At 42.7% G+C, this 14,248-nt stretch overlaps 1 long non-coding RNA gene and 1 pseudogene across 1 annotated transcript; both read left to right on the forward strand.

Moving 5' to 3' along the window:
• The window catches only part of LOC115476804, a 324,007-nt pseudogene that overhangs the window by 113,969 nt on the left and 195,790 nt on the right, over positions 1 to 14,248 (forward strand).
• LOC115473067 lies at positions 1,944 to 13,694 on the forward strand. The gene is made up of 3 exons (XR_003942600.1): positions 1,944 to 2,014; positions 2,168 to 2,281; positions 13,588 to 13,694. It is a non-coding gene; the product is annotated as an uncharacterized LOC115473067 (long non-coding RNA).

The following is a 14,248-nucleotide window of genomic DNA, read 5'->3' on the forward strand; positions in this document are numbered from 1 at the left end:
CAGAACGACGAAGGGGTTGGCAGGTAGGTAGGTAGGGAGGGAGGGAGAAGGGGGGGAGGTGTTGGGGAGGAAAACCTTGCTAGCGTCCGTTTCATTTGCTCCAGAAACGGGCCTCTTTTACTAGTGTTTACTAAAAGTTTTGATATACCGTGATTCCAAATGAGGATCATAGCGGTTCACAATTTTATTTAAAAAAAAAAGAAAAAGGAATGCCATTATTAAAAGCAAAGGATAGGTAAAGTAAATAGACTATAGACTCAGGATTGGGGCCCACTATTGTAGCCAGAAGTGTGTGATGTTTCTGGCTGCATTAACACTGCAAAACTACTACGGGCTTCCCTAGCCTGCACACAAGATACTGCAATCCATGTCCAGCAGGTTAAAGTCTCTTTCCAATGTTTCTCCCTTCATTCTCACCTTTTGTACGTCTTCAGCCAGATCTCTGTCCTTCCATCTGAGTCAGTCTGTGGATGGCCAAGTGCACCTCCTTCTTTCCCCGTGCACTCTGGCTTTCAGCCACTTTGATATTATTGATACAGAACTAGTCATCCCCTTACTCTGCCATCTCTGTCCTTTCCAAACAGATTATAGCATAGTAATAACATCAATAGACACACATTTTCTCTCTCCTCAGCCCTGACCCCAACACTCTTCATTTTCTTGCCTTCAGACACCGAGCAACATTCTTCTTTCCCTCTCATCTCTTCTACTTTCTCCTTCTTCCAACTACTTTATCAGCTCAACATGAAAGATTTCCAGTGTTCTCTAAGCAACAGTATATCTGCTCAAAATATTGCATATTCAAGGGAACATGTAGGGCTAGATTCTGTATATAGCGCTGAAAAAAATGAGCCTTAAGTGTTATTCTATAAATGGTGCTCCGAGTTGGATGCCATTGATAGAATAACGTTTGATGCCAGTATCTGCTGCAGTTACACTAACTTAAATCTGGTGTAAATTCTCAGGCCTAAATTATTCTGTAACACCGTGCAAATTCCAGGAACGCCATGACCTGCCTATGCCCCTGTCACATCCATACCCCCATTTTGGATCTGTGCATAAAAAATTAACGCACTGATCTTTATAGAATATCTACTATAAAGATGTGTGCATAAATTCAAATTATTGCACCGAAAGTTGATTATTAGAGCCTAAGTATTGGCACCAATTGGCTCGTTTTGCAATTAAATTACGCATGTAAATTGGGTGCATGCAAGTTTAAGCACCGTATATAGAACTAGGGAAATAATGTACTAGAGATCTGATCTCATTGACAGAGGTCATCTAACAAAGTCTATACTGTCTATTACATAAACATCATAATGAAAGTGTGACTGAATGTGTGCTCCTGGCTATTCCAGGCATCGATCACGTTCAAGGATGTTGCTGCTTATTTTTTGGAAGTGGAGTGGAATATTTTAGGAGAATGGCAGAAGGAACTGTATAAGAGGGTCATCAAGGAGATTCATGACTTCCTCATGTCACGAGGTAAATATGTCTACTCTATCATGTACTGCACAAGCGTACTATACAATTAGCATGGAAAAATCCCAGGTCCCATGGACACCCGAAATTTAGGACCTGGATTCTGATGTCATTCCATATCCAACAGGAACCAGTGAAGTAGCTCACTACTGCAGACTCTGCAGAAGGTGCTGCTCTGTTCTTAAACTGAAGGCTTCATACAAGACCAGTTGCAATCTGTCTCCTTTTTCTATACCAAAACAAATTTGGCACAGAAGACCAGAGAGAGGACTTGCCACCCAGATTTCTAGCTGGGAACTACAACTATTAGCTGCACACTACTCAGCTATACTGTGCAATGTGTAACTCCCTTCTGATGGTAACCAGATGTCAGAGAAGGTTATAATTTAAATGTTGTTTTCCTACTTCTTAACAGGTTATTCAATTGTTAATCCTGATGTTCTATTTAAGATTAAAAAGGAAGATGAAAAATATTTCACTCAACACTTTGAATGGGAGGGAAAAGAAAACCTGAATGATCCCACCAAGAGTAAGTAGATGTTTTGGTTTTAAATGGCTTTGCGTTTTTATATCACAGGAGATGGATCATTAACATCAAACATTTGGAGACTTAAACTCTGTTTCCTAATTTAGTACTATCAGATCCTTGGTGAAACCTTCTTGACATGTTTTCTCATAACAGGTCTTCCAGTGGTAACCTCTGTGTTCTCACTGAGTGTTAAACAAGAGGAAAATCTCCCGTTTATGGATCATCCTGAATTAGAGACTTTTGAACTGACTCACCCTTCTGTAACAAGTAAGTATAAAATTCTTACTAAAATCATTTGGGACCATTTAGGAAATCAGTGGTGGTGGGATGAGCCATCCTCCTCTCTCCTCCTCCCACTGTTTCCCTACTTTGGACAGAGTTGGCTGCCTGTGGAGATGGAGGAGGCACCTGATGGAGATGGGTGTGCTGGGGGTAAGATCAGGTCTGCAAAATCCTTTATCCTAGTGTCATGGGGTTGAGGAAATCTATACTATTGAATGGGCTGGTGGGAATAGAGAAGATAGTGGCAGGGGACATAACTGATGTAAGTGATTAAAGTTTGACTTAGCCATGGAGTTTTTATATTGCTGGTAGGTTAGCACAAATCACAGTACACAGTTTCATGATTTTGCATTCAGTGCAGCTCTTTAAATATTCTGTTAGTCTGGATTAAGTTAATGAGAACTGACAAGGACTAGTTTCCTAAATCATATGACTGATATCATATGTGTTCACATGCTTAATGTGCATTAATGTTTCTGTTTGCTTTGATGCGCTTCAGTATATTATTTCTTAGGAAGTAATTCTACAAATTGGTGCCTCACTTTTGTGAATTTGTTAAAAAAAAAAAAACTTCATGGAAAGCAATTAGTGTAATTATGGCGAAGTTAACATACATATGGAAGATCTACAATACAGAAGAGGAAATGAACTATGCTCCTTTCTATCTAATTTGAATTATGTCCAACTCATAATAGGGGAGATCAACTGGATTTGGTGACCTTTAGTGATGGTTCAGTGTTTAACCCTAGTATTAAGTTATCCGGTACTACAGGTATTTTGGGGGGAAGTAACAGGATCACTAACTACAATGTTGGGCAGTACGGTTCCATGTGATCCTAAGTGGTGCTTGTTGGGGTGGGGCAATAGGAGGGGGAAGAGATGGCAATGCAGACTAAAACGAATGGATATGGCTGCGGCGAAAGCTATGGTGGCCTTAAATTGGAAACAAACAAAGGGCCCCACGGGGAAGGATTGGGTGGAGAGGCTTAAGATAATAGCGGCTATGGAAAAGATGACGGACAGGCGTAGAGGGAGATATTGTTCCACTGCTGATGAATGGACGCAATTGGAGGCACTCTTTACTGGGAACATAGAGAGTAGGACTGTTTAAGCTACAGTTTTGAAGGGTGGGAAGGGTGGGGGGGGGAGGGAAAGGTGGGGGGGGGGAGGGAGGGGGGGTTGGAGGGGGGGGAGGGCGAAAACACTTGTGGAACTGGACTGAAGTTTACCTGGTTGGAAAGTTGGGGGAGTCATGGGCTCCAAACTGTTGTTACATTGATTGATGTTCAATAAAAATTTATAAAAAAAAAAAAGTGTGCCAGTCCACGGAGCTATATAGACCCCTCGGTTCAATTGTTTTTAGATTAAAGATCCACTCAGCTTCCTTCCTTTGCAGTAACAGTTTGCGGTTACCGCTTCTGCTCAAAATGTCAACTGTGTCTATTGCAAGGCATTCTAAATCTTAATTGTGCTTTTTCTCTAAGCAGTTGTACTGCTATGGATTTATAGCCTGTCTCACTGACACAGACTACTCAGTAATTACCGTGGATTCTTTTGGATTCGTATTAGATTAATGAAACCTTTATTAGAGGTGCTAAATTCTACAATGATTAAGGTATATACAATGATTGATTAGAAACAATCATTACATCACTGGTCTCTACTTCTAAGCAATGCTAAGAGTTCTTAGACCAGGAAAGGAAGCAATACATACACTATACATACAACATCACTGGTCCTTACATCATCCAGGCTCTTATCATCAGCCCAGGGGGGGGGGGGGGGGGGTTCACAGCAAGAGCCAGGAACTTCTTTGCCTAGGAACAGATCCTCTGCACAGTGCGTCCACTCACAGATGAGCCCCCCACTCTGCTGTAACAAGCCCCCCTTTTTATTAGGCTTAGGGGTCATGTTTTTTTTTTTTTTGTTACATTTGTACCCCGCACTTTCCCACTCATGGCAGGCTCAATGCGGCAGGCGATGGAGGGTTAAGTGACTTGCCCAGAGTCACAAGGAGCTGCCTGTGCCGGGAATCGAACTCAGTTCCTCAGTTCCCCAGGCCCAAAGTCCACCACCCTAACCACTAGGCTACTCCTCCAGAGTTGAGGAAAATTACAGAATGCTTCTCTGTTTAGGTAAACAAGCCATACTGTGGGAACGTGGTCACATGCTTTCCCAAGTCCAAGTGGCCAAGCTGAACTTCCGAAAACAAATGCCATCCTCCCCAACTTATTTTCACACAATCAAAGTTAAACAATCGTTTTTTATGTTTCAACTATTTTTATTGTTGACTTAATATAACAGAAAAGGTATGCAAACAATCCAATAACTTTAGCTTAAAGACTTCCATAGGTCATACAGCGCCAAAAAATTTTCAAACTTAGCTTCCCTTTCCCATTCCCTTCCCCCCCCCTCTTATAAGCCCTCCCTACCCCTCCTATCCCACCCCCTGCTCATTTTACTCATTATCCAGCCACACATTAGTACATGCACAATGTATTAAGAATGAGACTTCTCCCTCTCTGAGGCAATTTATGTAATAAGCATCCCCAAATCTTAAGATAACGTGCTTTACGTCTACATGAACCCCTAGAGGCATATTTTCAAAGCACTTAGCCTTCCAAAGTTCCATAGGTTTCTATGGAACTTTGGAAGGCTAAGTGCTTTGAAAATGTGCTTCCTAGCCTCTCATGCCTCCCATACCATCAACTGATGCACTTGATTACACCAATGCCAGAATTCGGGGGGGGGGGGGGGGGGGGGGAGGGTCTGCTGAGGTCCAATACTGCAGTACACATTTTGTCGCTACAAGGCATAGTTTGCGACACAATAGTGCACCTTCCGCTCTAAAGCCTCGAAATGCTCCTATTATTAACTGGAGCGGGTTTGCCTCAACTCTGCTGGGCATCAAGGAAGACAAAAAAGATGCCACTCACCTCCAATATCTCTGCACCAATGTACATTCCCAAAACGTATGATAAAAGGTATTGTTAGACATATTACACTTCAGGCAAATTGCAGATCTAACCCCCCCCCCCACCCTACACAATTGGACTTGAGTAAAATATGCTCTGTATATTACCCTAAAAGCACATTCTCTAAGCCCAGCTCCACTAATTATTCTAGGAATACCCTTTAAATGCGCTATAATATCCCATGTCAACAATTCTTGCCCCACATCTTGTTCCCATCTCTGTCGAAGCTGGGCTAGCTCCTTCCCAGGCATCAATTCCCATATCTTTAGGTGTATGCTTGAAATAGAGGGTATATTCTCAGCACTTTCATCAAAAAACACTTTAATCTTCTTCCCCAGCTTTAATTTCAGTGTTTCTTTATCTAGTGTTTGCATATAATGTTTTAGGTGACAATACGCAAATTTGTTCCCCCATCCCCCAGCTATGGAAGGCAGCAGTTGAGGCAGCGATTTAATTTCCCCTTCCCGTCCCATAACATTTTCCAATCGGTTTAAACCCATTTGCTCCCAGTATGTGAAAACTGAGTTCTCTAGCCCTGGCAAGAACATTGGTTTACCTTTAATAGTTAATAATTCTGTAATTTTCGGATTTCCCCCTAGCATCGTCCCTAACAATCTCCACGTATCTCTTAGAGGCGCCAAGAGTATACTGTGCCGTATTGCCTGTGGCAGCATATCTCTGTGTGTGTGGAGTAATGTTATAAGTTTATACGGGCTGAAAAAAGCTTCTTCTAGTCTAAGGGGTGTATGTTCACCTGATGAAAATACCCAGTCCCTCACTTGACTCAGAAGACATGCCATATTATAAAACCTTTTTTTTTTTGTTACATTTGTATCCCGTGCTTTCCCACTCATGGCAGGCTCAATGCGGCTTACATGGGGCAATGGAGGGTTAAGTGACTTGCCCAGAGTCACAAGGAGCTGCCTGTGCCTGAAGTGGGAATCGAACTCAGTTCCTCAGTTCCCCAGGACCAAAGTCCACCACCCTAACCACTAGGCCACTCCATTAGGAAGACCCAATCCTCCTTGTCTTCACCCTCCCAGCATGAACTTCATTTGGACTTTAGCTTTTTTTTTTTTGCCCAACAAAATCTCATCACTTGGCTATAAAAGAGTTTAATGTCTTTTTGCACCGACTGTATCGGCAATGTCTGTAGAACATACAGCCATCTGGGCAATATCACCATTCTAATAAGACTAATATGACCTACTAGAGGCAAAGTCAGAGTGTTCCAGGAATCTAATTGTTGGGATGTCTGCACCAGCAGACGATTTACGTTTAAACTGTATAACTCTTTCATTTTAATTGTTAGAAGAATGCCTAGATATCTAAAAGAGATATTTGCCCACCTCAGTGGGAAATCCCCGTGCCAGAGCGTTTGAGTACCTGGATTTACTGCTAGCGCCTCTGATTTTTCAAGATTTAATTTAAATCCCGAGTAATCTCCAAATTCCCTGATGATTTCTAAAAGAGCCTCCAAGGAGGCCCGGGGTTTCGTTATCAACACTAGCAGGTCGTCAGCAAACGCAGCCATTTTAAACTCTAACCTCCCAGTCGCCACCCCAGGTACTGCCAAACACTAGTTAATGTCTCGGATCAATGGGTCTAAGTAAAGCGCAAAGAGCAATGGCGACAGAGGGCACCCCTGCCTAGTCCCCTGCCCTATCTCAATATCCCCGGAAATATTACCATTGATCATCACTTGGGCATGCAGGGAAAAGTAAAGAGCCCGGATCGCCTGTACAAACTATCCCTGAAACCCATAAGCATCCAAAAACAAGAAAGGCCACTCTACGTGGTCGAACGCTTTTTTGGCGTCAAAGCTAATCACAATAGCCTGTTCCTTGGTTTGACCCAGTCGTTCCAATGAAGCCAGAATACTCCGAATATTTTTTGCCACTGATCTGCCCTGAACAAACTCCACCTGCGTCTCGAGAATAACATGAGGTAATACCTTTCCCATTCTATTAGCTAATATTTTTGCAAGAAATTTTACTTCGTGGTTCAAAAGCGAAATAGGCCTTTAGGAGGTCAACAGCGTTTCATCTCGCTTTGGCTTAGGAAACACTATGATCCATGCTAAGTTAAGATGCTCCGGCAGCCAGCCCAGTTCTATCCACTCGTTAAACACCTTAGCCAGCATGGGAACTATAGAGTCCCTCATCAATTTGTAAAACTCAGTCTTAAACCTGTCCAGGCCTGGAGCTTTGCCCAATTTACTATGTCCAATGGCCCATGTTATCTCATCTTCACTAATCAGGGCGTTCAAACTTTTGCAATCTCTTTGAGTCAATCTAGGGGTCTCTATTCCACTCAAATACATGTCACCTGGGAACCCATCTTTCCCCTCTGCACTATAAAGTTTTTGATAAAATTCTTGGAAAGCAGACCGTATTTCCTGATCAGTATGGAGTATTTCCCCCCCCCTTACCTTTGATAGTAACTATATTTCTAGAGGTATATTTTGGTGCGATCGGTCTAGCTAATAATTTGCCTCCTTTATGCCCATATTTATGCAATTGAAATCGATAGAAAGTCTGAGATTTCACCTCTCTATCATGTAGAAAGGAATTCAGGGCCGTCTGAACCATCATCAATTCCTGCCTTATTCGAGGATTCGGAGACACCCCCAAATTGTCTCCTCAGTCCTGCCAGTTGCTTTTCCATTCGTAAAATTTCATGATCTCTAGCCTTCTTATATTGAGTGGCATAGCTAATAATCTCGCCGCGCATAACTACTTTCGCTGCTTCCCAGTAATTAGAAACTCCGTCTACTGAGCCCTCGTTAAAATGTTTAAATTCTGCCCACTTAGGTTGCAGATATTCCCTAAATTTTACCTCCTTAAAAAGGTAACTAGGGAATGTCCAACCCCGAGCCCTACTTCCCACATCCACTTTGCCAAGTCATCCGAACCGCTGAATGATCCAAGATGATACACAGTCCTATATCGGATTCTCTGATGTCTGTAAAAAGTGTGCGTGATGTCAGCAAGTAATCGATCCTTGAATGTGTATTATGTGCTCTTGATTGATGTGTATATTCCCTATCTATGGGATGAAACGTGCGCCAGACGTCTACAAGATCCAATACTGCACAAAAGTCAGGCAGACCTCTGGGGGATGTGATCTATCTTATCTGTGGATCCCATGCCATGTTAAAGCCTCCCCCCAACATCATAGGAAGTGATTCCATGTTAGTGACAGTCAAAAGTAGTTTCTTATAAAATTTAAGATCTAAGACATTAGGTGCATAGATGCTGCCCAATATAACCTGTTGTCTGGTGACTGTGGCATTACAAAAAATAAATCGCCCGTCCGGATCTTTCACTACCTTATGAATCTGGGATGTCAGTCCCTTCCGAAACAAAATTGCCACCCCACCTTTCCATCCTACCGCTGATGATGCTACACAATCCCCTACCCACCACCTAACCAATTTTGTGTGTTCAAGATCTGACAAGTGTGTTTCTTGTAGGAACACAATATCAGCTCTAATACGTTGAAGGTAATGCAATATTTTAGACCTCTTTACAGGAGAGTGAATGCCCCCCACGTTCCATGTGATAATCTTAATCATTCTCTATGCAATAGCAGCCTATAAAAGAGTTCATCTACTGAGAGGAGCCAGCCCAGCCTCTGACCCCTCACCCCCATATATCTCCCATTATACTCCCATCTAGTATTAACCACAGAATCAAGCTCTAAGTCCCACCCATCCCTTTCAGATATCCATATCTGCCCCTGAGCAGTAGCCCCCCCTCCACCCGACCCTACACTCCCCATCCCCCCTCCCCCTTCCCTATCCTTTTACGGATTCCCCCTGTGCCCTGCCTATCCCCATTACCCCAACGATCCCCCATAGGATTCAGGTCACTTCTAACGCCCCTCGTCTAAACCCTTTAGTAAACTCCCCAACCTGTCAGATTTTGTTCTCCAACTTTACCCAATATCATCCAAGGTCTTCTTTCAATCCAAATGAGATTTTATCCCAATATACAATTTTAAAACTAAACAATATTTCAAGTATAATAATCTAGCCCGCATTTCCTCCCCCTCTCATACAAACAGCAAGTATTCAGCATCCCCATTATTCAACTCGAATGTTTGTGCCTTAACCCCCTGCAATTACTCATACCCTCGCTATCCCAACTATAAAAATGAAAAAGAACTCGTCACTGAAAAATAACAAAACATCTGCAATTAAACATTCTCTTTTTGGTTCATCAAATGAGTCTTATGAGACATAAATCCTCCCCGAACTAAATGCTCAGGTTTCATAACAGATCTAGATTAACTCCAATTATTGCTTCCAGAATCGGTATTCACCCACTTCTTCCTGATCTCTGCAATCTGTTCTTTGCGGCTTTTCATTCAAAATCACTTATTTTCCATGTCATCCAGTTCTCATCCAGCTGTTCAACTTGAATTCCCAGGCTCCAAATGCTACATAAAAGCCCTTGCTTCATCTGCAGTATTGTAGATTATGTAGCCGATTGATATGTTATTCGTAACTTCGCAGGGTATAATAGGGCAAATTTAATTTTACGCTGCACCAATTCAGTACAAATTGGCGAAAATTGCCTCCTCTGAGCAGCTACTCCAGCCGAGTAGTCCTGAAAGCACAGGACTTCCTGATTGCCACTGTGTAGCTCCTTTCCGCCTCTCAGTGCTTGCAGAATTGCAGTCTTATGCGCGAAATTAAGAACTCGGCAGATAACCACACTCAGTCTTCCATCAGTCGTCGGCCTGGTATATTAAAAGCAGGAAGCTGGCAAAAGAATCTGTTGGGCCGCTGGATGACCGAGGGGTAAAAGGGGCGATCAAGGAAGACAAAGACGTAGCGGAGAAATTGAACGAATTCTTTGCTTCGGTCTTCACCAAGGAAGATTTGGGTGGGATACCGGTGTCGGAAATGATATTTCAAGCGGACGAGTCGGAGAAACTTCCTGACTTCACGGTAAACCTGGAGGACGTAATGGGGCAGTTCAGCAAACTGAAGAGTAGCAAATCTCCTGGAATGGATGGTATTCATCCTAGAGTACTGATAGAACTGAAAAATGAGCTTGCGGAGCTACTGCTAGTGATATGCAATTTATCCTTAAAATCGAGCGTGGTACCGGAAGATTGGAGGGTGGCCAATGTAACGCCGATTTTTTAAAAAGTTTCCAGGGGAAATCCAGGAAATTATAGACCGGTGAGTCTGACGTCGGTGCCGGGGAAAATGGTAGAGGCTATTATTAAAAACAAAATTACAGAGCACATCCAAGGACATGGATTACTGAGACCAAGCCAGCACGGCTTTTGTGTGGGGAAATCTTGCCTGACCAATTTACTTCAATTCTTTGAAGGAGTAAACAAACATGTGGACAAAGGGGAGCCGGTTGATATTGTGTATCTGGATTTTCAAAAGGCGTTTGACAAGGTACCTCATGAAAGGCTACAGAGGAAATTGGAGGGTCATGGGATAGGAGGAAAAAGTCCTATTGTGGATTAAAAACTGGTTGAAGGATAGGAAACAGAGTGGGGTTAAATGGGCAGTACTCATAATGAAGAAGGGTAGTTAGTGGGGTTCCTCAGGGGTCTGTGCTAGGACCGCTGCTTTTTAATATATTTATAAATGATTTAGAGATGGGAGTAACTAGCGAGGTAATTAAATTTGCTGATGACACAAAGTTATTCAAAGTCGTTAACTCGCGACAGGATTGTGAAAAATTACAGAAGGACCTTACGAGACTGGGAGACTGGGCGGCTAAATGGCAGATGACGTTTAATGTGAGCAAGTGCAAGGTGATGCATGTGGGAAAAAAGAACCTGAATTATAGCTACGTCATGCAAGGTTCCACGTTAGGAGTTACGGACCAAGATAGGGATCTGGGTGTCGTCGGCGATAATACACTGAAACCTTCTGCTCAGTGTGCTGCTGCGGCTCGGAAAGCGAATAGAATGTTGGGTATTATTAGGAAGGGTATGGAAAACAGGTGTGAGGATGTTATAATGCCATTATATCGCTCCATGGTGCGACAGCACCTTGAGTATTGTGTCCAATTCTGGTCGCCGCATCTCAAGAAAGATATAGTAGAATTGGAAAAGGTGCAGCGAAGGGCGACCAAAATGATAGCGGGGATGGGACGACTTCCCCTTTGAAGAAAGACTAAGGAGGCTAGGGCTTTTCAGCTTGGAGAAGAGACGGCTGAGGGGAGACATGATAGAGGTATATAAAATAATGAGTGGAGTGGAACAGGTGGATGTGAAGCGTCTGTTCACGCTTTCCAAAAATACTAGGACTAGGGGGCATGTGATGAAACTACAGTGTAGTAAATTTAAAACAAATCGGAGAAAATTTTTCTTCAACCAACGCGTAATTACACTCTGGAATTCGTTGCCGGAGAACGTGGTGAAGGCAGTTAGCTTGGTAGAGTTTAAAAAGGGGTTAGACGGTTTCCTAAAGGACAAGTCCATAAACCGCTACTAAATGGACTTGGGAAAAATCCACAATTCTAGGAATAACATGTATAGAATGTTTGTATGTTTGGGAAGCTTGTCAGGTGCCCTTGGCCTGGATTGGCCGCTGTTGTGTACAGGATGCTGGACTCGATGGACCCTTGGTCTTTTCCCAGTGTGGCATTACTTATGTACTTATGTAGGCGATGTGCCCTCTCAATTGTGAGAGGGCCCAGAGTCGGCGGCAACCCAAGTTCTTTAGCAAGCCAGCTTTCCAAAAAAGTTATCAGGTCCCGATCATCCTGCCCCTCAGCCATTCCCACAATGCGTAGGTTGTTGCTTCTCAACCTATTTTCTAGGTCTTCAAGTTTGTCAGCATATGATATTATCCTTTTCTCAAGCTTACTGCGATCCGCCTCCATTTTTGCCATGCGATCATCTAGGTCACTAACCCGCTGCTGATAATTCATCATATCTGCCTTAATTTGAGCTATGTTATTATGCAAAGATTCCAGTTTATTTTCCAAGGAGCCCAGCTTTTTCTCCAATATCGATTCGAGCGCGGTAGTTACTTCACCAACTATTTCTGCTGCCCATGCGGAACCAACCATCAAGGATCCCATCTTGTCCTCTGCCGGCCGACTCTTTTTCCCTCTCTTTTCTCACCGATTTGGCGCCATTCTCTGCGCTTTCACCTTAGAAGTAAACTCGATTCTTGTCTACCGTATTTATCCTCCACTTATGTGAGGAGTTTGCTCAATTTTCGCAGGTTTTTCGGCAGGGTTATCAAGGAGTTGGCAGGAGCAAAACAACTAGCGGCCACTCCTGTGCAAAGCTTCACGTGACCCTAAACAATCATTTTTAAACAGAATGACTTCTAATCAACAATACAGACCCCGAGTGCACTGATCGGTCAAGACAGAGTCGAAAAACAATCTTTAAAATTCACTTGTATTACAGCAGTGCTCTACTAATGGTTCTTTACGAACCATTCTTCTGATGTTGGATCGATGTTCTAAAATCCTAACTTTTAGTGGTCGAGTTGTCATTCCTATGTAGGTTTTGCCACAAGGGCAACTGATTGAATATACAGCTGGCAATTCTAGTTATTTAAATGTGCTAATGAAAATATTGGCGTGCAGCGATTTACTGCCTGAGCCCTTACCGCCATGTATTTAGGAGGCGGTAAGGGCTCACACGCTAACCCGGAGGTAATTGGACAGCATGCAGCGATGGCCAATTACCGCTGGGCATGCCTACTCCCCACCCCCCCATGCTAGAAAATAGAAAAATATTTTCTGGTGTGGCAAATAGAAAACTACTGCAGGGCTCCTGGGTGCGCCCTGCGGTAGTGCTGTATTGCTGCACGGTAATCCTACCGCCGCTTTGTAAAAGGGCCCCATTATGAAGTTACTTAGCTGCTTAGCACTAACTGGCTAAGTAGGTGCTCTTTCCATACTCTGCCGCCAGCCCGTCTCTAATCTGGTTAGGAAATGGCCGGTTAGCGGTGATATTCGGTAGCAGTAATCAGTTAAATGCCACTGAATATTGATCTATAGCAATTAGATGAACAATCTGTATAAAATAACTACTGATAGCAGAGATTTCCATTATGTTTATACAGTAGCAGAATCCACAACAGAGCTGTCTGTAGCTCTTGAAGAAAGGAGTTGTCCACTTCAGTATTAAAATGATCAGGTTATTGTTAGAATATATTTGTAATGATGATCAGCACAGCAGCACCCCTCTTTTTTTTTTTTTTTTTGTCTCTGTACAAATGGAGGTGACTATGAAAACAGCGTAATTCTAAGCACTTATAGGCTGTGTGGGAACTTTTTTTAAAAAACATATTTTACTATATTTTTCCTGCAACAGGCTCCCACAATGTCAAGCCTGACATATTATTCCAGTTTGGGCAAGAGGGATTTGGGACTGAGCCTCAGGAATCTGAGGAAAGAGGAAATCTGACCACCACAGCCACATGTGAGGAACTACATCAAACAGGTGATGTAACTTGAATTAAAACTAGACGCAAACTGATCCACACATGTCCTACAAGAAAGACATCTTCTCTGGACCAGGCACAGTGAGAATGAGGTGTTTTAATCATGGTCCCTGCTTCTAAGTTCTAACGTTTGTCGTGTGGATAATGTAATTGTTATGTTTCCCTTATTTTTACTTTTCTCCTTACATTATCTGATTTGCTTCTTTCCTTCTCTTTGGGGCTAATTTTTGAATAAGAAAAACATCTAAAAAGTGGCCTAAAGCAGCATTTGGATATTTTTCTCATAAAATCATCCAAATCAGTATTTTCAAAACCTATTTTTCAGATGTTTTTCTATGATTTTCGTCTGTAGTGCGTCCAAGCAGGCGTATCGGAGGGAGGGGGTGTTAAGAGCAGGATTTGGACATTCCTAAGACTTGGATGTTTTTTTGGCCAGAATGAAACAAAACAAAACCGTCCAGGACTAAAACTAAGATGTTTTGAGCTAGACCTGTTTTTAGAACGACTAAGGCACAAAAAGGTGCCCTAACT

This window comes from Microcaecilia unicolor, chromosome 1, assembly GCF_901765095.1.
Source record: "Microcaecilia unicolor chromosome 1, aMicUni1.1, whole genome shotgun sequence".
Taxonomy (NCBI): Eukaryota; Metazoa; Chordata; class Amphibia; order Gymnophiona; family Siphonopidae; genus Microcaecilia; species Microcaecilia unicolor.